The sequence below is a fragment of the Saccostrea echinata genome, unplaced genomic scaffold (genome assembly GCF_033153115.1).
Source record: "Saccostrea echinata isolate AGI-Se365-2 ecotype Australia unplaced genomic scaffold, CSIRO_AGI_Sech_v1 ptg000052l, whole genome shotgun sequence".
NCBI classification, from domain to species: domain Eukaryota; kingdom Metazoa; phylum Mollusca; class Bivalvia; order Ostreida; family Ostreidae; genus Saccostrea; species Saccostrea echinata.
The window spans coordinates 526,604-550,717 of record NW_026889801.1 but is presented as its reverse complement, the minus strand read 5'-3'; the positions used below and the strand labels follow the sequence as shown (position 1 = coordinate 550,717).

Sequence of the window (24,114 nt, the reverse complement as noted above, 5' to 3'; positions counted from 1 at the left end):
TTGAAATAAAATTCTAATTTCCAAAAAAGATTCGAATATATTCGACTATCGTTCGAATAATGCAATCGAATATTTGACTAAGGAAAATAAATATTTTGACATCCCTAATATATATACATACATATATATATATAATATATATATATAAAGTAGGAGTACTCTTTAAAACTCTTGGATAAACAGGTTTTTACAGTGTACGAGACATGCATTTTATGGACTGCACTATGAGAAAACTTTACTATGAACAAAAGTATGATTCAAAATCTCGATTTGGAATAAAAAGTAGTAGAGTCGGTGGGTAAAATTAGGTCAGCTGGGTTATGGGAAATACAGGTTGTTGTTTTTTTCAGCCTAAGTTTGTTCAATTTGAATTTAATAAAATCATAACTTTCTTTATCATGTGATGACACAAAATGAAATGAGATTGTTAACTTAGGTTAAATCATCATTGATCAACAAAGACTATTTCAATGTCTGTCAGCTTGCATTGAAACATCCAAGGATAAAGATTTCAAATGGCTTCTATATTAGACTTACTTACTTAGACTTTTAGTTCAAAAGTGACAAAATCATTCAAGTTGACCTAAGTACAATTCCAAGTGATATACATGTATATTAGTTATGTATCTTTTATAAAGTAAGAAAGACACAAGCTATATTAGCTCAGGATCATGAATCCTTCTAATCTGATTTGCACAAAGGAAGTTATGATCATGCTATGTAAAAAACCGTGAGATTAAAAATACATGTATATAGTTTGAACCAAATCTGCCTCATTCAAATTTTGTAAGTTAGAAACTGTCTTCTTGGGACAAGTATTCCTTGCCTACACATTGGTTTCTGTGCACAAGAACACCTTGCTTTCAACCTCAGATTCTGTGTCCATATCTTGGGTCTGTGGAGCCCGTACATCTTTTCTAAATTTCATATATGGGTTCCGTGCCTTAACTGTGTCTATATACACTATGTCTATTTCACCTCAACATTTTGGAAGGACACTGTATTGCGACTCGATTTGTTTTAAAATATGCACATTAAGCAAAATAAAAGTTGTGTATTTCATAGATTTCAACAATTGGAAATGATGATATTATTAAATTACAAACTTCAACTCAGCCTGAAAGTACAATTTTTTTAACAAGTAGAATTTCTCTTAGCATGCTTACCAATAGACGTACTCAATATATATGGGGTATACAGTCCACCAATACATTTCCCATAGGCGACAATGTAAACCTTTTCTCACACTGTTTTAAATCCTTGCTTTACATTTAAGGATGGAACAACTCTCAAATAACATCACAAGGTGGAATGTCAGATTTTTCCGGCCAAATGCACACATTCGCAAAAAATAAACATCTGAAAATGAAAGTAATTAAAACAATAAAAGTAGAGCATTAACATTTCCAAAATCTAGGGTGTGCACATATCAAACTATACAATTCCTTTCCTTTAAAGGCGCCCGCGTGGAGCAGTGGTTAGAGCGTCTGCTCTAGAGTCGCGGAGTAAGGAGTTGATTCTTACGTCGCGGGTTCGAATCCCACTGTGGGACGTGGAGACCAGTCCTTCGGATGAGACCGTATAAACCGAGATCCCATGTCGCAGTAGGTGCTGGCACAAAATAGATCCCTCACTGCTCAATGGCCATAAATGCCGAGTATAGGACAAAATTTGTAGCTCTCCACCAGCAAGTGGTGGCGTCTCCATATGAGTGAAAAATTCTCGAGAGGGACGTTAAACAACATACAAACAAAACAAACCTTTCCTTTAAAAGATATAATGTCGAAATCTTTCCAATGAACAGAGCCAAGGGAAAATTGAATGCACACTTTGGTGCTAATATGGTTGATTTAATGACCATTTTAAATTTTTTTTACTTCAGTGCAATTATCATGATTATGGTGCATGGCACAAGCCTTCAGCATATGCCAGCGAGTATGTTAATCTTTCTGTACGTCGATGCAAGTTTTTTAAGCTTTGTACATGCTGTAGTGTGGCAAAGCCTTAATTTGAAGAGGTGTGGAGCAACCTTTACATCTTTTGTGTGTGTATGTGAATTTACAAGAGTCTCACTTAGCCTATCTTCTTTTACGTGTTGGTATCACAGCTGTATCACGTATCACGCTCACAAACACCACAGTGAAAGGTTTAAAATTTATGCACAACCAAACCTTTGTGAAATACCTGCACTTGACTGATATCACATGCATGACTTAATAATTTTATACGTGACTCGAATGACCTCTGATTTGTTTATCATGTAAATATTTTGAACTTGTCATTTACACCTTTATATAACGTTTCTTACTCTATACTTACCATGAGGGGTATTTACATACTAAAATAAATCACAGAATGACATCGAAGGTATAATCCAATAAGTATTTCTATGTTATTAGGTTCACAATCAAGCATCACGCCACAACAGTTACGATTAAGTAGTAATTCGTTCCGGTGATGACTCGGAATGAAATTTTACACAGAAAAAAAAAGTTTATTACTTGAGTAAATTTGAGTAGAATAGGTTAATCAGACAATTTTTTTTTACTAGAAATAAACAAGGTAAATGGAGAGGGGGGAGGCATTAACAATGTTCAAATAGATATTTCTATATATAGTCCCTGATTAGACTAAGTGTAAAATTTATGCAGTTCTTTATATATACGATGGACAATGTTTAGCAATTCATGCACCGATCCAGTCCAGTCCACTCATATTTTTTTTATTTTTATTTTTTTATTTTTTTATTTATTTATTATTATTTTTTTTTTTTTTTTGAGTTTTCAAATTGTAGTTTTTCTCGGGGGGGGGGGGGGGGGGGATTGACAAGTTTGCGTTTTTTTAAATTTATCTATTTATTTTTTAAGTTTTGGGTAAATTTCTCAATTGGATTTTTTTTGGGGGGGGGGGGCATGGACCCCCCCCCCCCGGAAGAATTCCTGGATCATCTCCTTCTGAGGAAACAATAGTGAACATGAATCACTAACTCTAATGAATAAATAAGGTAAAGTCTTGGAAACCACATTTTACAATTACCGTAATCACACCTCATCAAGTCTAGAGACTGTAATTATTTCTCTTACACGGACAGGTAAGCAACTAATGATTAAAGTTTCCAATCTGAATACATGTACAAAAACTTGCAGATTTTCATATTTTGATTAGTTTACCAGCTTTAAGGACACATACAAGAAGAACTGAGCATACTTTATTTTTGGATGAAAGAGAACTCTGATCTTGTCTACATTAGCCGTAGTATTTTAAAAATGCATTTCCCCTTCCGATCAAAACAGTTTATCATACACGTACCTCCATTATAAAGATATCTAATCTTTCTAAATTCTTTTTATACAATACATGTGTAGGTGTTCCATTGTGACATACATCAGGGACATTGTATTAGAAAATATTTAAATGAATTTGTTCATTTGAAATTCTGTAAAATCAGTCGAGAAACATTTAAAATCGAAAAGTGTGATTCTTATATGGTGAGAACGTACTGTTAAATACTTTTGTAATCATACATATTTGAAGCAGTTTTTTTTTAAATAAAGAATAAATTACAAATGAAGTGCATGTCTTGGACAAAGATAAATAAGATAAATAATTTCTAACTTCATAAAATAATTTATTTAACTTCTGAACTGAAGATGTGTTGATGGCAATATGTGTGACTATAAAGGATAGAGATAATTCCAGTTCAGTTCATAACTAGAACAAAGAACCAGATACGTTTGATATATTACATGAAGTATAATTTTTTATATAAGTTGAACATAATTAATTGATACGAGTGCATGAAATAGAAACATGTCAACATTATGAATAATTCGAGAAAATTCGAACTTAGACTCGATGACGACTGCAAATTATGCTTAACAAATGGATTGGGCCATGTAGTGGATTTAAAGTTATATGGAAATATATTTAAATAATTCTTTAACCTTAAAGTTTTATTTTTGGATTATAACTAAGGGATTTGAACATAAATTTTTCAAGGGCATATAAACAACGAAATCTAAATACTCTATGTTTATCGAGTGATTGATTAATATCTTTGTATATGGAAACGATGTGATGTTTTGTAATTAACGCTTTAATTCACGGTAAAATCAACAGAAAATTAACTTACCTGATGAGATCATTTGTTGCATTGTAGAAAAATCGAGATCATTACACACCGGAAGTCGGCCATAGTATTAGTCTGCATTGCGCATGCGCTAGAATCAAAACCGAGTAAAGTGTGTAAGGGCCATTTTTTGATCATAAGTCGGTGTGTGAAAATACGGGTGTAAACCGTCAAATGACACCAACTTTTTTTCTCGATTTTTTGGGCATAAATAATCGAGAACTACCCATTTTTCGTAAAACGGCAACTCACTACAGTGATTACTGTAGTGACTTGAAAAACTGTAGTGAGTTGATTGATGTGTCAATAAGTACCTGAGCTGAGTTGAAGGTGTTTACAAACGCACTGTGTGTGTGTGTGTGTGTGTGTGTGTGTGTGTGTGTGTGTGTGTGTGCGTTTGTAAACACCTTCAACTCAGCTCAGGTACTTATTGACACATCAATCAACTCACTACAGTTTTTCAAGTCACTACAGTAATCACTGTAGTGAGTTGCCGTTTTACGAAAAATGGGTAGTTCTCGATTATTTATGCCCAAAAAATCGAGAAAAAAAGTTGGTGTCATTTGACGGTTTACACCCGTATTTTCACACACCGACTTATGATCAAAAAATGGCCCTTACACACTTTACTCGGTTTTGATTCTAGCGCATGCGCAATGCAGACTAATACTATGGCCGACTTCCGGTGTGTAATGATTTCGATTTTTCTACAAAGCAACAAATGATCTCATCAGGTAAGTTAATTTTCTGTTGATTTTACCGTGAATTAAAGCGTTAATTACAAAACATCACATCGTTTCCATATACAAAGATATTAATCAATCACTCGATAAACATAGAGTATTTAGATTTCGTTGTTTATATGCCCTTGAAAAATTTATGTTCAAATCCCTTAGTTATAATCCAAAAATAAAACTTTAAGGTTAAAGAATTATTTAAATATATTTCCATATAACTTTAAATCCACTACATGGCCCAATCCATTTGTTAAGCATAATTTGCAGTCGTCATCGAGTCTAAGTTCGAATTTTCTCGAATTATTCATAATGTTGACATGTTTCTATTTCATGCACTCGTATCAATTAATTATGTTCAAATTATAAAAAATTATACTTCATGTAATATATCAAACGTATCTGGTTCTTTGTTCTAGTTATGAACTGAACTGGAATTATCTCTATCCTTTATAGTCCAACATATTGCCATCAACACATCTTCAGTTCAGAAGTTAAATAAATTATTTTATGAAGTTAGAAATTATTTATCTTATTTATCTTTGTCCAAGACATGCACTTCATTTGTAATTTATTCTTTATTTAAAAAAAAAACTGCTTCAAATATGTATGATTACAAAAGTATTTAACAGTACGTTCTCACCATATAAGAATCACACTTTTCGATTTTAAATGTTTCTCGACTGATTTTACAGAATTTCAAATGAACAAATTCATTTAAATATTTTTTAATACAATGTCCCTGATGTATGTCACAATGGAACACCTACACATGTATTGTATAAAAAGAATTTAGAAAGATTAGATATCTTTATAATGGAGGTACGTGTATGATAAACTGTTTTGATCGGAAGGGGAAATGCATTTTTAAAATACTACGGCTAATGTAGACAAGATCAGAGTTCTCTTTCATCCAAAAATAAAGTATGCTCAGTTCTTCTTGTATGTGTCCTTAAAGCTGGTAAACTAATCAAAATATGAAAATCTGCAAGTTTTTGTACATGTATTCAGATTGGAAACTTTAATCATTAGTTGCTTACCTGTCCGTGTAAGAGAAATAATTACAGTCTCTAGACTTGATGAGGTGTGATTACGGTAATTGTAAAATGTGGTTTCCTCCAAGACTTTACCTTATTTATTCATTAGAGTTAGTGATTCATGTTCACTATTGTTTCCTCAGAAGGAGATGATCCAGGAATTCTTCCGGGGGGGGGGGGGGGGTCTATGCCCCCCCCCCAAAATCCAACTGAGAAATTTACCCAAAACTTAAAAAATAAATAGATAAATTTTAAAAAACGCAAACTTGTCCATCCCCCCCCCCCCCTGAGAAAAACTACAATTTGAAAACTCAAAAAAAAAAAAAATAATAAATAATAAAAAAATAAAAATAAAAAAATATGAGTGGACTGGACTGGATCGGTGCATGAATTGCTAAACATTGTCCATCGTATATATAAAGAACTGCATAAATTTTACACTTAGTCTAATCAGGGACTATATCTAGAAATATCTATTTGAACATTGTTAATGCCTCCCCCCTCCCCCCCCCTCCATTTACCATGTTTATTTCTAGTAAAAAAAAAATTGTCTGATTAACCTATTCTACTCAAATTTACTCAAGTAATAAACTTTTTTTTTTTCTGTGTAAAATTTCATTCCGAGTCATCACCGGAACGAATTACTACTTAATCGTAACTGTTGTGGCGTGATGCTTGATTGTGAACCTAATAACATAGAAATACTTATTGGATTATACCTTCGATGTCATTCTGTGGTTTATTTTAGTATGTAAATACCCTTCATGGTAAGTATAGAGTAAGAAACGTTATATAAAGGTGTAAATGACAAGTTCAAAATATTTACATGATAAACAAATCAGAGGTCATTCGAGTCACGTATAAAATTATTAAGTCATGCATGTGATATCAGTCAAGTGCAGATATTTCACAAAGGTTTGGTTGTGCATATATTTTAAACCTTTCACTGTGGTGTTTGTGAGCGTGATACGTGATACAGCTGTGATACCAACACGTAAAAGAAGATAGGCTAAGTGAGACTCTTGTAAATTCACATACACACACAAAAGATGTAAAGGTTGCTCCACACCTCTTCAAATTAAGGCTTTGCCACACTACAGCATGTACAAAGCTTAAAAAACTTGCATCGACGTACAGAAAGATTAACATACTCGCTGGCATATGCTGAAGGCTTGTGCCATGCACCATAATCATGATAATTGCACTGAAGTAAAAAAAATTTAAAATGGTCATTAAATCAACCATATTAGCACCAAAGTGTGCATTCAATTTTCCCTTGGCTCTGTTCATTGGAAAGATTTCGACATTATATCTTTTAAAGGAAAGGTTTGTTTTGTTTGTATGTTGTTTAACGTCCCTCTCGAGAATTTTTCACTCATATGGAGACGCCACCACTTGCTGGTGGAGAGCTGCAAATTTTGTCCTATACTCGGCATTTATGGCCATTGAGCAGTGAGGGATCTTTTTTGTGCCAGCACCTACTGCGACATGGGACCTCGGTTTATACGGTCTCATCCGAAGGACTGGTCTCCACGTCCCACAGTGGGATTCGAACCCGCGACGTAAGAATCAACTCCTTACTCCGCGACTCTAGAGCAGACGCTCTAACCACTGCTCCACGCGGGCGACTTTAAAGGAAAGGAATTGTATAGTTTGATATGTGCACACCCTAGATTTTGGAAATGTTAATGCTCTACTTTTATTGTTTTAATTACTTTCATTTTCAGATGTTTATTTTTTGCGAATGTGTGCATTTGGCCGGAAAACAATCTGACATTCCACCTTGAGATGTTATTTGAGAGTTGTTCCATCCTTAAATGAAAGCAAGGATTTAAAACAGTGTGAGAAAAGGTTAACATTGTCGCCTATGGGAAATGTATTGGTGGACTGTATACCCCATATATATTGAGTACGTCTATTGGTAAGCATGCTAAGAGAAATTCTACTTGTTAAAAAAATTGTACTTTCAGGCTGAGTTGAAGTTTGTAATTTAATAATATCATCATTTCCAATTGTTGAAATCTATGAAATACACAACTTTTATTTTGCTTAATGTGCATATTTTAAAACAAATCGAGTCGCAATATAGTGTCCTTCCAAAATTTTGAGGTGAAATAGACATAGTGTATATAGACACAGTTAAGGCACGGAACCCATATATGAAATTTAGAAAAGATGCACGGGCTCCACAGACCCAAGATATGGACACAGAATCTGAGGTTGAAAGCAAGGTGTTCTTGTGCACAGAAACCAATGTGTAGGCAAGGAATACTTGTCCCAATAAGACAGTTTCTTACTTACAAAATTTGAATGAGGCAGATTTGGTTCAAACTATATACATGTATTTTTAATCTCACGGCTTTTTACATAGCATGATCATAACTTCCTTTGTGGAAATCAGATTAGAAGGATTCATGATCCTGAGCTAATATAGCTTGTGTCTTTCTTACTTTATAAAAGATACATAACTAATATACATGTATATCACTTGGAATTGTACTTAGGTCAACTTGAATGATTTTGTCACTTTTGAACTAAAAGTCTAAGTAAGTATGTCTAATATAGAAGCCATTTGAAATCTTTATCCTTGGATGTTTCAATGCAAGCTGACAGACATTGAAATAGTCTTTGTTGATCAATGATGATTTAACCTAAGTTAACAATCTCATTTCATTTTGTGTCATCACATGATAAAGAAAGTTATGATTTTATTAAATTCAAATTGAACAAACTTAGGCTGAAAAAAACAACAACATGTATTTCCCATAACCCAGCTGACCTAATTTTACCCACCGACTCTACTACTTTTTATTCCAAATCGAGATTTTGAATCATACTTTTGTTCATAGTAAAGTTTCCTCATAGTGCAGTCCATAAAATGCATGTCTCGTACACTGTAAAAACCTGTTTATCCAAGAGTTTTAAAGAGTACTCCTACTTTATATATATATATATATATATATATATATATATATATATATATATATGTTTGTTTGTTTATTCATATACATGTATGTTTATGTATATGATAGAAAAACAATGTACAGAATAATTAATTGATGCTTTCAAAATAAAAAGTGTTGCTTGTGTGACGCAGTGGTTAGAGCGTTTGCTCTAGAGTCGCGAAGTAAGGAGTTGATCCTTAGATTGCAGGTTCGAATCCCACTGTAGGACGTGAAGACCGGTCCTTCGGATGAGACCATATAAACAGAGGTCCTATGTCGCAGTAGGTGCTGGCATGAAAAAGATCCCTCACTGAGAGCGGAGTATAGGTCTATTAATTTGCAGCCCTCCACCGACAAGTAGTGGCATCTCCATATGAGTGAAAATTTCTCGAAAGGGAATTAAACAACAAACAAACAAGTAAACAAAATTAACAGTAAAGTAAAAAAAAAAGTTATTCCCTACTTACCTAGCCTAATTTTTTTTAGCATATGTCACCAGAAACACATAATTTTTTTCATTTGGCCTAATTAAGTTAAATTACTATAGAATTGTGCATTGAATCATTTGATTCTTAATAAGAAACTACTATAAATTGTTAAAATGATAGTGTAGATAAGTTCTATAAAAATGAATGTGGCACTCTCATACATGTATTAATTTCAAACTTTAAAAATTCTAAAACTAATCAAATTAATAATGTAAAGCATTGTAAAGTTTGTATTCAGTCTCTATTTGGCATCTACAGTAACATCAGGGGATTCTCCAAGATCCTAACCCAGATCTAGATGAATTAATTAAGGCACATGCAGATCTCATGACTCCATATTTGGTTATTTTTTGACATGGTTGATTCCCAAATCAGGGTCTCCAGATATGGAAAATGGCACAGGTTTCTGGTACAGGTTTTTCAGAATCCATGAGTTCATGTAGGGAACCTAGCACAACTTTCTGTGAAGGGTTTATTTGTAAAACTGTTGTGACAGAGATCGGGCTCGGGATGTCTTTATGCATTACGCCAGCCGGACTTTATCGTAATGTGATACGATAGCGGCCAAGGGTAGTCCGGGTATACATGGGTATAAATACGAGCGCTCTGCAAAAAGCTGGCAGTTGCCAGTTGGAGCGCAGTGTAGACGGTTGTAGAAAGCACAATAGTGAGGTACAGCGGAGGTTAATAAGGCTTGTAATTAATACGGTGTCTAGTATACTGGGTTTACATTATTCAGGTTAATAAAGTTGTAATTACTTTTCCTCGAATTTTATTAAGGTCTGTCTGTGTACAGGACAGAGACCTCGAAGATCCGTACCTGTCCTGGTACTGATGCACGCAGGACACAGACCTGTCTGAGTACAGGACCTATCCCGGATTTGAGACCCGTACCTGTCCTGGTACTGATACATATAGGATACAGACCTGTGCGAGACCTATACCAATAATTGTTTAAAGATAGTTGTATGCTTTATGTTAAGGATAGGAAATCCTAATATTATTTATATCTGTATATATTGACTCGTTTATTTTTCACATCCTTTGTCACTTATCATTTTTAATCATTTGTTTAATTAATTGCCTTGATTAAGGATCTACCCAGATTCACGGACCCAAACACGTTACACTGTGTTATGTTATATTTCAGTCATTATCCCATGCCTGTTCTTGCCTTGACCACTTTTTCGCATGGCTTTCTATACATATTTTACATATATAGGAGGAGAAATGCTAGTCTGTTACAGGTTTATGGAAGCTAAATTTGTGCCTGTGTTTAAACCACCCAGACAGTTTCATATGGGAGTAACCCCCCCCCCCCCCCCCCGCCCCCTTATGAACATACAGCTAATTCTCATACCTCCTGTTGTTTACAGTTACATGTATGTAGCGAATAAATTCAATTAATGTGTCAATTTATATTATTTATTAATTCAAAGCTAAGTTGAATATATTTTTACATAAGGATTCAATATGTACACAAAAATTCACAAACGAGGTCGGAATCAGTATTCAGTCAAGTTCAAGTTCAAAGTGAAAGTAGTGTACTCAATGTACAGGCCGGCAGGGTCTTGCAGTATGTAAGTGACATGCATGTGTCATTTTATGAAGGGGTATAAATGAAAACTATTTTCATGGAACAGGATTACATGAATGAGGACATGTACATTCTTTGGAAGCAGTCAGTCAACTTATTCAAGTGTGTGTGAACATGCACACAAACATTTTTCATATTTTATTGATAGCATGATCGATACATGTACAGTGCAGTCGCCAATTCCGGGTCGTCTCCAATTCCGGGTCACTCGTGTGTATTTTGTGCCATATTGTTAAAATTAAAGCACAAAAAACTTAATAAATACACTGGTCACGAAGAATTGGTCTTTTTGTCTGTAATCAATAGCAAAATTTTGAAAATCAACTTTAAGAAAGCGTCCGACAAACGAAATTATGGAACGCGCGCATTAAAGACAGAGATGTTTGTGCTTCGTTGACAGGCTACTTTCGTTTTTGTTCACTACAGCATGACTGATATAAAAGTTCTAGATAAACAATAATAGCTCGAAAGTATGGCTAAAGGATATAGTTATAACTCAGAAATCAATCATAATGATCACTGCTCAAATAAAATTACACTGATTAATAAATCAAACTGTAGCAGTTTCTCCAATTGCGGTTCACGTAATCTCATGGCATGGAACATGTCGAAACACAATGTACAAAACCCAGTGACAACCATGTATTCACCCTGAGTTTTAAAAGTATTCTACCTGGAAAACGTGTCTTAAAAAAATTGAGTTTACCTTGCAGATACATTTTTTAACCTTCATTGTATTATTTTAATCTTATAATAGTTCTTTTTATTTTGAATCCTCCTTGTTATCCGAGGCTGTATTTAAGGTCCAGAAAAATCGATTTTTCTGTAATTTTTCTGTAACATGTGAGAGACTACAGCTGATACCACTGGACAACCGGTTCCAAGTCCTTCCCATACACACCCTGCCCCCACGCCTGCCGCACAAAATGAAGCCGAGTTGGTGAATGGGATAGTAATATTAAATCCTTGTAAATTACACATTTTACAAAATCAAAGATTTTTAATTCTGAACTCTCTGAAATAAAATAAAAAATACTGAACATTCCAGAAGACACCGAGATTACATGTAAACCATATTCTCAGTACTTTTTTTCATATACATGTATATGATAGAGTCATTTTTTATAATTATTATTGATTTTTTTTTTACTGCATATTGCAATTCTTTTTTTTTTAATAATTAAAACTGTTATTTTGTGTGTTTGTTCATGTTTTTTCTGAGCTGCATAAATTCTTCCTGATGCTTCAACATCATAAAAATCGTGTTCCGAAACGATCCCTTCATATTACCAGACCATGAAGTCACATAACCCGGAAATGGAGAAAATGATTCTTAAGTGGGGAAACTAAGCCTTGTTGAAATACGCCTGTAAATATTGTTCTCGTTTACCTATTTTAAAAATAAAAAGACTCTTGGATGACTCACTATTTGTACCTTCAATACATATATTGCATAAAATATAAATCGAACAACTTTGCAAAGTATCAACGAAACAGTCTGGCGTGACCCGTAATTGGCGACTTCACTGTATTAATTTTGTCTAATGTATTATTTGTCAGCATGGTCAGTAAAACATGCTTTTTAACTGTATTATTTATTTAACTAAACAATGTTGGGACTTAAATCAGTGCAAGATGAAGCAAATTCATAATTTATGATTATTTTCAAATAATGAACATAAAAGGAACGTGGAACGTTTGTATGTGTGTAATGTCTGTCTGTGAATGTTTTAGGATGGATGTTTTGTGATACTGAAGTATAACATCGATTTTTTTAGGTTCATGGTGATACAGGAAAACTTCAAGGTTCCTGCAGATGGTGTTTAAAACTATTGGCCAGTGAACACAAACCCATTTAATTATATTTTGAATCTTCACCAGGAGAAAAAAGATGGCAGTACTTCTAATGCGTAAGTAGAATTGTTTTAAAAAGCTTCTTTTTTTGTTTTGTGGTGGGATGAATGATTAAACAAATACATCATGTACATAAGCGTTGAAATCCCTTTAATACAGGGCGTTTCAACAAACATGTCTTTCTTTTACTACTTCACATGAGTCCGTCAAAAAAGGAAAGATCAGTGTTTTGTAACGATTTATCTAAAAATAAACATTACAATGCAGTCTTTGCCAAATCTTTTTTTCAGTACATGCCCTTCGGGCAGGTTTAACCACTTATTACGCTAGCCCGAACAAATATTCACATGCCCAGAATTTTATCAAGTAATTTTATTCTTATTTGCCTTTTCATGGCAAGGAAATGATCCGAAATCCATTTCTATCGATCTATTGTCTAGCCATTAATATTGTTTTCAACCTGTACACTTTTTGTGTTTCTTTTGCAAAAGAGTTCCCTGGAAATCGTGGTAGAATAAACTATCGTTAAAATTTTATTTGGTGCTCCACTTCAGATGAAAAATCATACTTTTAAGTACATTTAATGTTATTGGTATTACTTAATTTGATAATACGGAGGCTTAGGCCTCAGAATTCACATGCCCTTTGGGCTTGTAAGTATGCAATTTCCACATGCCCCCTTCCAATTTTACCAGGTCCCGGGCTTCGGACTCCCGGGATTTGTCGAAGACTGATTACAATGTTCTTTTTATAGTTTTTTGAAAGTACATGAAGTGTTTTATTCCAAAGATTTTTAGCTCACCTGAGCCAAAGGCTCAAGTGAGCTTTTCTGATCAAAATTTGTCCGTTGTCTGTCGTTGTTGTTGTCGTTGTCGTTGTTGTTGTAAACTTTTCACATTTTCATCTTCTTCTCAAGAACCACTGAGCCAATTTCAACCAAACTTGGCACAAAGTATCCTTGGGTAAAGGGGATTCAAGTTTGTTCAAATGAAGGGCCACGCCTTCTTCCAAGGGGAGATAATTAAGAATTTGTGAAAAATTAATGGCATCATTAAAAAATCTTCTTCTCAAGAACCACTGTGCTTGAAAATATGAAACTTATGTGGAAGCATCCTCATGTAGTGTAGATTCAAGTTTGTTCAAATCATGACCCCTGGGGGTCGGGTGGGGCCACAATGGGCGATCAAAGTTTTACATAGGAATATATAGGAATAATCTTTAAAAATCTTCTTCTCAAGAACAGCAAAGCCATGATTGGTCATATTTATATGGTAGCCTCCTCAGATAGTGTAGATTCAAGTTTGTTCAAATCATGACCCCCGGGGGTCGGGTGGGGCCACAATGGGCGATCAAAGTTTTACATAGGAATACATAGGTTAAATCTTTAAAAATCTTCTACTCAAGAACAGCAAAGTCATGTTTGGTCATATTTAAATGGAAGCATCCTCAGATAATGTAGATTCAAATTTGTTCAATTCATGACCCCCCCCCCCCGAACCACTTTTTTATTTAAACTTTTCAACCTTTCAAGACTGAACTGAATTCTGCTTTTTCCTAGCCATAGTGCTCAGGTGAGCAATATGGCCCCTGGGCCTCTTGTTTAAAATCTCGTGATCATGCAGGAAGTATGAACATATTCCTGATCTCGTTCATTATACTCAAAACGTTTGACATCTTTATGTATCATACCCTGTACAAAATGTTCCACCTGGAAAAAGGCATAATCAAGACAGAATTCTCAGTAAAATTCCAGGCGTAAAACTTACTATAAATGTTAAAGCAATATAAGCAGAAACCAAGCGTTAACCAAGCGGAGACTAGCTGGAAATTTGAGGCGAAAATGTAATTAGTTCCGCCTGGAAATTGACATTCTGCCTGCATGGAAATTGAAATTCCACCTAGAATTGAAATAACAGGATTCCGCCTGAATATAGATTCCATTTAAACTGTCCAAAATATTTCTTTTTATAATTTCCAGCTATTTTCCCACTGAACTAAATTCAGCCTAGAATTTGATGACTAAAAATCTGTTAAATTTAGGCGGAATCTCTGAGAGCCTGGAATTTGTGGATTCGGTGGAATACCCTTGGTGTCCAACGAAATTCTGGGCGGAATCCACCTTAATTGTTTGTACAGGACTAAATCAAAATCACTAAAATGTTTAATTTCACATCAGTCAGTCGTAAAATTAAGTGCCAACTTGACTCAGAATTACCTCATGGCCGTAGGAACCGGGGGGGCACGGGGGGGCCGTGCCCCCCCAATAATTTTGTCGATATATAGATTACTATAGTAAACATAGATACTATAAGCATGTGCCCCCTCAATAAAGCCGCCTGATGACCTTTTTTTTTTTCTTTTTTTTTTTTTTTTTTGCTTGTCAGAAAATTTTTGGTAGTGCCCCCTCAACTGTCAACTGAAAAATGTTTGGCTGTGCCCCCCCAAACTGAAATTGCTTCCTTCGGGCCTGTACCTTACTACCTGCTAAGATGCTAGAAAGCTAAAAATACATGCAGGGTTTTCTAGTAAATATTGTTGAAAATCGTAATTTATTCATTTTGTTTTCCAGAAATTTTTATTGGTCTGTTGGGACTTACTAGCGACAGATTTTATTAGTCCAAATGAAAATGTATTAGTCTGATCAGACTAACGGACTAACATTAGTGTTGAACCCTGACATTAAAATATCTCAGGCATATATTTAGTCAGGCCATGCTTACACTGTATAAAACATGATGCTGGAAAGTTGAATTGAAAATTTAAGTCTCCTTTATCAGTCTCTAACAAAAACTTTTAACTAAATCAGTAGAATTAATTTAAAATTCATAGTCTTTCCAAAATGTTTAGACTTTATATTTTGCAATAATTACTTAAGTGTTCATTATTGATATTCCTTATCTTAATTCCTGAAACTGACAAATCACAGTAGCCTAGACGGTAGTTGTTGTCGGTACTCGCATTATAATCAATAGGTCCCTGTTCAATTCTTGTTCCTAGCACCTTGACAATCCAAGATGTTTGAAATAGGTAATGAGATTGTTCGATTACTAAGCTGTGACTCTATAAGTGAAAGATGCATGTATTTTAAATGAAACCTTAAAAATCAAGGTCTCATTTCATGGTAGGCAAAATAAAAAAAAAAACCCTCCAGTGTTAAGCTACTAGTATACATTGTAGTGAAACCAAATATCGAAATTTTATGATACGGTGTCATATGTTTTTTTTTTTTCAACCACAAATTAAATCCCCTCAAATCATGAAAATTTAAACCAGTGAAAATAACCAATTTTGCATTAATTGAGAAACTTGCATGTATTTGAAAGCTTCCTGAAATACCAGTAGTGTAGATTCAAGTTTGTTCAATTCATGGACCCTAGGGGTAGCGTAGGGCCACAGAAGAGGATCAAAGTTTACATGGAATGACAGAAACATGATTTAAATTAGTCATATTTATTATATCCATGTCCTTACCAAATTTCTGTTGCACTTTTCTCAGCAACTACTCATCGAAGGTGCTTAATATTTTAGCACGCTCTCTGTTTAGGCATGCCATATGGTAGGATGTATTTTTGTAGGAATCCCATGTTAACTTCCTGTTTATCCCTCCATCTGTCCGTACTAAATTTCCATCACAGTTTTCTCAACAACTGTTAAGGATGATGCTTGAAAGTTTAGCACACTTTTAAATTGTTTAGGCATGCCATATGGTGGGATTCATTTTTGTATGAATTTGACGTCAACTTCCTGTTTACCCCTGTGCTTGTCCGTACCAAATTCAAATCAGTGCGGGAATTATAATTACTAGTGAGCATTGGCTCGATCACAGACTTCTTGTTTTCTATTTGATAGGAATGTCTTTTACTTTAATTAGCTAAAATACTTATTTAGTTCTTCACAAATATTCTAAGAATGTTCTTTTTTTATAATATGTGTAACCATTACTGTTTCTTGAGTCAAGATTTTTTTAATTTATTTTATTGGTATTTATTTCTACTAGAAGCAGCTACTAGGGAAGATTTAATGAAGGAAGATGAGGAAGTGGAGAAAAAGCTGAAGAACAAGGAGGACAAGGTGAAGAAAGGACAAGGTTATTACATTATGTATCTCACAGTATTTTTACAAAGCCCTCTCAAATCCTGATTTATGTAGTTTTTTTGTAAAACTTAAGAATGAATTCTTATTTAGTTCTTGATCCTTAAATATAAATGAAGAAGGTAACAATTTTTACAGGGCACAGTGACTTGCAGTGTGTGTCATGTAACATTATTACAACATCTATATCATGGGTCCATAATTTTGAGTAAGTCATTCATCAACCACTTTATCTGTACTGGAAACCATTTCTGAGAGGGATGAAGTGATGGAAGATAATGAGCCAGAGGGTGGAACGGAAGAGAAAGGGAAAGAAATAAAGAAAAAGGCAGAATGAAAAAGGACTAGGTAATTATTATCACAATACCCCCCCCCCTTCCCCATCAATGTATTTCTTCAAGTCAACAAAATTACCCTGTACTTATCTTATTCTTTCATAAATATTTTGAGAAAAAATATCAAAACATCAACTTTGACTGGATGTAGTGACTTGCATGTGTGTAATTAGCTATGGTCGATACAATGACCTTGTCAGCAAAATAATCTTTCATTACATGTAAGTCGAATGCGGACTGATGTTTTTAATACTAATTGTTTGGCCATTATTTACACATTGAATTGTCTGTTTACACATTGAATTGTGTACAGACTTTTCCGTTTTCCGGATCATGACAAGGAGCACACATCAAATGTGAATGATTGGCAGAGGATGTTTACTCCTATATTGCACCTGATCCCACCTCTGATGTTTTTAGTGGTCCGTGTTTGCTCCTGATTTGTATTTTTTCTATGGACTCTTGAGCTTCGTTATCTCCATAATTATATGATTGTACAGTGAAAACTGTCTAATCTGACACCTGTGCAATCCGTCACACTGTAAATTCCAACGTTAAATTTCATTCCCATTTTACTTTTTTCTATGTTTTTTTACACTGATCAATACGACGCCCTATCTATTCCGACAAAAAATTTGTCTCCCAGTGCATGTTGGATTACACAGGTTTCACTGTATGATTAAGTGGTATTTGAGTACTCTTTACTGGAACCCAGGAACATCTTTATTTTTTTTTACTTTGTGTCATCTAGTTTAAGATAATGAGATTGGACTGTATATAGGTAATTCATCATGAAAAATGTTACATGTTACATGACTATGCCCTGACTTTACCTTAGGCTGAAAATGTCGATCAAGACACATTTCTAGTCTTCTTTGCAAGTACTTGTAAATCTGTTCAGTCATGTTTTTTTTTTCTTTTGTGTGAATCAAGCTGCACACTTTGAAACTTTGAATCATAACCTTGTTAATTGATGCCTGTTATAGGGGAAACGTTATTTCTTGACCAGGCTTTAATAGCAGCAAGAAATATAGGTGAATTTGAGGTCATGGAAATATTTTAGGTAATAACAAAAGTATGTATTTCACATTCTAGTACCAAAACGTTTCTGTCGAAGTCAAGCAGGTACATGAAAACGAATAAGTTACTAACCACTCTTTTCTCAGATAAATCACTAAAAAGGTTCAGTATGCCAAGATTTTTCATGAATCTGGTAAAATCCGAAACTTGACAAATTGAGTTTTTGTCAGTTTAGTAGTTTATCGAATTGGATTTTTTTTTTACAGAACTTGCAATAGAAGAAAAAGTTGAGGAAATGAAGAGGAAGAAATTGAAGATGAAAAGAAGAACTCTGGGAGGAAAAAAGTGAGCATAGTGCAGTTATTTCTATCATTTTACATTTTATTGCTGCATTATCAGATGCTGTCTGAATCATAAACCTTATCTACTGATAAAGATGATGGGCAAACAAGGCAAGTAAATGCCTATTGTGTGACAAAAAAAGATGTAAAAAGTTAAATCTTAATCATGTCAAAATTTTCTTTGATACTTCATGTAACATTATTGTATACCTTATGTAAAATCTTTGCAATTTGCTACAATCTTATAACGATTAATATTATTATCCCCTCGCGCAACTAGTTGCGGAGGGGGTATAGCATCGCTACTGTGCGTATGTGTGTGTGTTAGTGTGTTAGTGTGTCCATTACAGCTTGTGGGCAAGATTTAGAGAACCTTTGCACTATCATTTCTCAGCCTTCAAATACTTATGTGGCATTGTAAAAGGACGAACCCTATTCATTTTCAAGTTAATCGGTGAAATAGTTCTTAAAATATCGCATTTTTACTACCTTCAAACCCTGCAATTTTGTGTACGAGTTGACAATACTCACTTCCGGTAAATTGGTTAAAATTCGGGTCGTTTCGATAGAGCCGCTTCTTAAGTTCTACTTTGTATTTGCGTATTGTCATATTATTGTGCGTGTCTTGAGAAAGTTTGTATGAATTAAAAGTGTTATCTCTGTCACCGAGTAACTGTAATAATTTGATGAACGTCGCAGTTTCAATACCAAATTACCACACATGTGTGTTTACAATAGGGGCCTGAGGAATTCATTGACATCTCAACACCGGTATATTGTCATTTTTCACTACAAAAAATTATTACTTCCGTGCGTATTTTCAGATTTGATGCATATTGCATGCTACTGTGAGGTTTACCCAGATAGGTAAATTAATGAAATTTAGAGCATACGTGATATGTTTCTGCTAGGAATAAGGGAATCTGCCCCACCATGATACAGTGTATGCACCTTGACTTTTGTTAAAATTTAACTAGTATTGCAATACATTTTAATTTCTTTACCTTATTATAAACTTCATATAGTAATACTGGATACCCTTGATTACTAGGCCTAGATGAGTGTATCTTGTTTAACGTCCGTTTTAAGAATTTTTCTCGTATGGAGACATTGCCATTACCGGTGAAGTTCCTGGCGCGAGGGGATGCTCCGCTTAGCGGTGCTCTTGTTGATCTATGAAATAGCAGATACACACCAAAAGAGGGCAAAAATGGTCAATTTTTCCTCCTATATCATACTTTTTAAATATGAGTAGGTCTTCACTCCATATTTTGGTAAGATTATACTCGAAGCATATTTAAAACTTTTCCTATTCCGTTTGACAAAAACATGGTGAAATGACCAACTCTTCTAAAAATAGACTTTTATGTCACAACTAGTGATGGGAAATGGTAAGAATTTCATAATCGATGATCAGGCTACTGTAACTAACTAATTATCAATTATAATCGGACATTTACAAAGTCTGTCAATTTTAGTTTATTAAATGGTAAGAATGGTTGAATAACTACTTTCTGTGGTGGTCCAGCTGTAGTTGGAATAACTGTGTCTCGGAACAACCCCTAGCCCTTAGGACAATATCATTTTAACGACAGAATGTTCTATCTAGTCAAGCTGGTTCTACGCTCATTTTGTAGAATCCAAAGTAAGTCCATACCCAGGAATGAGCGTTGTTACCCGGGTATGAATACAATGTCTCTTTGTCTGTGCCATTACGATATGCATACAAGTTAATAGAAAAGTTGCGGCTGGAATATTTGGCTTAAAAACTATTACGCTTTTAAAATAAAATAAATAACCCGATTAATCAGAATAAAAAAAATTGTAATCGAGTGCTTGGATTATGCCAGCAATCGACTGATTTTCGATTATAATCGATGATTGGAACACCACTAGTCACAACAACATTCATATCATGGTTTGACATTAACTTTTATGAGTACTAGATCAGTCGTGCTACTTCCCATAATTTTTACTAGCTCTGACCATAAATTCACTAGCCCTGACCAAACTTGAAAATTTTCTATTTATAACCTCCTATTATAATGGGAAAAAAGTTTTGAAACCATACTACAGTGTATCTCTCGCATGTGTTCATGTATACATTTTGACAGATTGTTGAGCCCATAGGTAGCAGCCCAATGAGTGAACATGCGAATGTTATAAGCTTTAAAGAACATTAATTCAAGGAACTTAAATAAAATTATTACCGTAAATATACATGTAAATAAATTAAAAACTATAATATTCAATGAATATTTATACCAAATGATACTGAACAAAGCTGAGGTTTCGATTGTGACTTGTCTATTACAGCCAGTCTAAAAAAAAATAGCAATTGTGTCATGCAGGAAAGTTTTCTTTTTCAGAGCAATGGCTGTGTTTGCAATCTGAAAATTAAGAAAATTTCTTTAAAAAGTTTTTAGTCAGAGCATTTATTTGAAAGACTGAAATGAGAGTTAACATTTATTTCATCCACACAACCAGTCGGGCAAGTTATTGAACATTTAACATGATGGACCATGCATTTACTAGACTGGGTCAGTCGGACGTGCCTTAGTGTCAAACCCTGCATATCTTTCAGAAATATATTTGAAATCCATTTAGTCAAGAGCCACATTTTTAAACGTGATTTACATATGTAAATGCCCATTTTTGTCATGAGCTACATGTATGTAGTTTACTGGTTAGCATGTTAGTCTCTTAGAAAAAAAAACTGATATTCAGGATTTAATTTCATTGCTTGGGTTTCAACCCCTAGAATACCACTTCTTTTTTTTTTTTATCATAGAATGATTTTTGCTTAAAGAATTTTCCACAGAAAAGTTTTGTTTGTAATATAATGTTATACCTTTCAATAAGAAGAACTTTACTCTAAATACTAAACTCAGTATTTGAATATGACTTTATACATTTGAAGCTATAGGCTTTTTGCATGCCTTGTTCACCCATCTCCTTATGCACATTATGAAACATGTAAAACTAATTATTACATAATACTGTTACTTGGTAGACTTTTAGTGTAATTAAAATTAGATCTTTCATTTTACTCCATTTATTAATATATGTTACTAATGAGAGACAGATAAATATACAGGAAAAGCTAATTAAAATGAATCTAATTTGTGTAGCTTGTTGAATGTTTTCATTTATAATATTCTTATAAGTGACTTGCTTGGATACATGTTTTCATTTTGAAAAAAATCCTTATTTGTCTAGATGCATGTATTCTGTTGTGAGTACTTATATAGTCCTAACTATAAAGATTCCAACCTTTTGATATGTAAATTATAGAACAAGATGAGATTAAAGTTTGGCACTTTAAACTGGAAAGCTTGATAGGAAACCAAAGGCAAGGACAAAAGAAAAGGATAACCCAAAATTTCAGAAAGTGTTTGTTAAGTTGTGAATATACTTTTCGCTGTGTATTCTTTTTAGTGCCTTTGTCGGAAAGCAATGTCCGCTAATTCAAGTTCAACGCTAAATGTCTTGCACAAATACACATAAAGAAGAACATTAACAAATGCTCTATATCAAATCTCCGCTAACTTGCTCAATAATCAACTTCTGCCAAATATTGTACATGCTAAATATTATACATTTACAGTAATTCAAAAGGCTAACAAGTTCTAAAGGATAATCATTTAATACAAATCAAATACACAAAGTGTTAACTAGCTGTTTTAGGAATTTTAATTTTAAATTTATTCTTGTCATTTTGTTTTTAAAGATGTGTTGTGTCTTAATTAAGATTGGAAACTTGATCACTGATATATTTTTATTTCATTTTTTTGTAAAAGATTTAATTTTTCTATTATATAATTATGTATTTCAGTTCCATTTGTAAGATGTGTGGACAAAAGAAAAACAGCCATAGAGTGCCAATGTGGAGTGGAATAAGTCAGTATGACTTAAACATGGTCAATTGAAGTGTTTGAATGCCCCTCCAGAAAGCAGAACAATCTTTGAATTTGCAGGAAAGAGTATAAAATTTGCTGTTAAAATATCATAACAGCCAGACAAAGATTAAATAACAACTACATGTACATCTAAAGAATTCTTTTGTCATAATAGTGATTCATGTGCTAGTACATGTGACAAGCGCTATAACGACCTTATATAAGTGTGTTTTAGGAGCATGTTGACTCTATTGTAAATGTATTGACTCCTTATATGACCTCATTTATATATAACATTATATGAATGGTAGTGTAGTGACTTGAAATGTGTGTTAGTAGTATAGCTCGTTATGTGTGGTAATTTTGTTATTTGTTTTACATGTATGATAGTACATATAGTATGGTGACTCATGTGTTGGGAATTAATGTATAATTTTATGTGTGTTACTGGTATAACTCATAATGTGTGTAAATATTGTTTTTTGTAATATATATTAGTAGTGTAGTGACTCGACATGTGTGTAAGTAGTGTAGTGACTCGACATGTGTGTTATGAGTGTAGCTTATGATGTGTGGTTATTTTGTGTATGTATGTAGTATGGTGACTCATGTGTTAGGAATGTATAATTTTATGTATGTTACTGATATGCCTCATCGTGTGATTTAAAATGGTTATTTGTAATGTATATATTAGTAGTAAAGTGACTTGACATGTGTGTTAGTAGTGTAGTGACTCGACATGTGTGTTAGTAGTGTAGCTTATTATGTGTTGTAATTTTGTTATTTGTTATGTGAGTTGTACATGTAGTATGGTGACTCATGTGTTGGGAATGTATAATTTTATGTGTGTTACTTGTATAACTCATTGTGTGTGTTTTAATATAGTTATTTGTAGTGTATATATTAGTATTGTAGTGACTCCACAAGTATGTTAGTGTGTAGTGACATGACATGTGTGTTAGTAGTGTAGTGACTCGACATGTGTGGTTGAAGTGTAGCATATTATATGTGGTATTTTTGTTATTTGTTATGGTTGTTGTATATGTAGTATGGCAACTCATGTGTTGGGAAAGTATATTTTAATTTGATGTGTGTTACTGGTATAGCTCATTGTGTGTTTTAATAATTTTTTTTGTAATGTATATTTTATTAGTGTAGTGACTCGACATGTGTGTTAGTAGTGTAGTGACTCGACATGTGTGTTAGTAGTGTAGTGACTCGACATGTGTGTTAGTAGTGTAGTGACTCGACATGTGTGTTAGTAGTGTAGCTTATTATGTGTGGTAATTTTGTTATTTGTTATGTGTGTTGTACATGTAGTATGGTGACTCATGTGTTGGGAATGTATTATTATATTCTTGCTCCAAAAGATACTGTTTTACCCTTGTCTGTCTAGCTGTGTGTGTGTCTGTCTGACTGTCCATAACAAATTTTTGGTCACAGTTTTCTCAGCAACTTCTCATTGCAGATGCTTGAAATTTTAGCATACTCTTTGTTTAGGCTTGGTGGGAATCATTTTCATACAAATCTGATGTCAACTTCCTGTTTATCCATGTGTTTGTCCATACCACACATAACACATTTTCGTCGCAGTTTTCTAAGCAACTACTTATTGCTTGAAATTTTAGCACACTCATTGCTGA

The 24,114-nt window shown here is 33.8% G+C and overlaps 1 long non-coding RNA gene across 1 annotated transcript; it reads left to right on the top strand.

Annotated features, from left to right (window-relative positions):
• The first annotated feature begins 7,675 nt into the window (after positions 1-7,675).
• Positions 7,676-23,242, top strand: LOC133203825 (uncharacterized). Its single transcript, XR_009723478.1, has 6 exons — positions 7,676-7,821; positions 12,709-12,840; positions 16,782-16,871; positions 17,015-17,224; positions 18,498-18,576; positions 22,408-23,242. It is a non-coding gene; the product is annotated as an uncharacterized LOC133203825 (long non-coding RNA).
• Positions 23,243-24,114: the final 872 nt, after the last annotated feature.